The 705-nt window shown below is 54.9% G+C and overlaps 1 protein-coding gene across 1 annotated transcript in view; it reads left to right on the top strand.

The window, feature by feature from the left end:
- LOC104914273 (tubulin-folding cofactor B-like) overlaps nt 1–705 on the top strand; it is a 2,727-nt gene that overhangs the window by 1,101 nt on the left and 921 nt on the right. The window lies entirely within an intron of this gene.

Here is a 705-nt window from a genome sequence, read left to right on the forward strand (position 1 = left end):
TATGGCCGCCACACCTCAGATATTTATAAACCTGGATCAGGTCCCCTCTCAGTCGTCTTTTCTCAAGGCTAAACAGACCCAGTTCACTCAGCCTTTCTCCATAGGGAGATGCTCCAGGCCCTTCACCATCTTTGTGGCCCTCCGCTGGACTCTTTCCAAGAGATCCCTGTCTTTTTTGTACTGGGGAGCCCAGAACTGGACACAGTACTCCAGATGAGGCCTTACCAGGGCAGAGTAGAGGGCGAGGATCACCTCCCTCGACCTGCTGAACACACTCTTTTTAATGCACCCCAGAATGCCATTGGCCTTTTTGGCCACGAGGGCACACTGCTGGCTCATGGCCAACCTGTCGTCCACCAGGACGCCCAGGTCCCTCTCTGCAGAGCTCCTCTCCAGCAGCTCATCCCCCAGCCTGTATTGGTGCATGCAATTATTCCTCCCTAGGTGTAAGACCCTACACTTGCTTTTGTTGAACCTCATCTGGTTTCTTACTGCCCAGCTCTCCAGCCTGTCCAGGTCTCGCTGAATGGCAGCACAGCCTTCAGGCGTGTCAGCCGATCCTCCCAACTTCGTATCATCAGCAAACTTGCTGAGGGTGGCCACTGTCCCCTCATCAAGGTCATTGATGAAGATGTTGAACAAGACCGGACCCAGCACAGACCCCTGGGGGACACCACTGGTCACAGGTCTCCAGCCAGACTCTGC

The sequence above is a fragment of the Meleagris gallopavo genome, chromosome 25 (genome assembly GCF_000146605.3).
Source record: "Meleagris gallopavo isolate NT-WF06-2002-E0010 breed Aviagen turkey brand Nicholas breeding stock chromosome 25, Turkey_5.1, whole genome shotgun sequence".
NCBI lineage: Eukaryota > Metazoa > Chordata > Aves > Galliformes > Phasianidae > Meleagris > Meleagris gallopavo.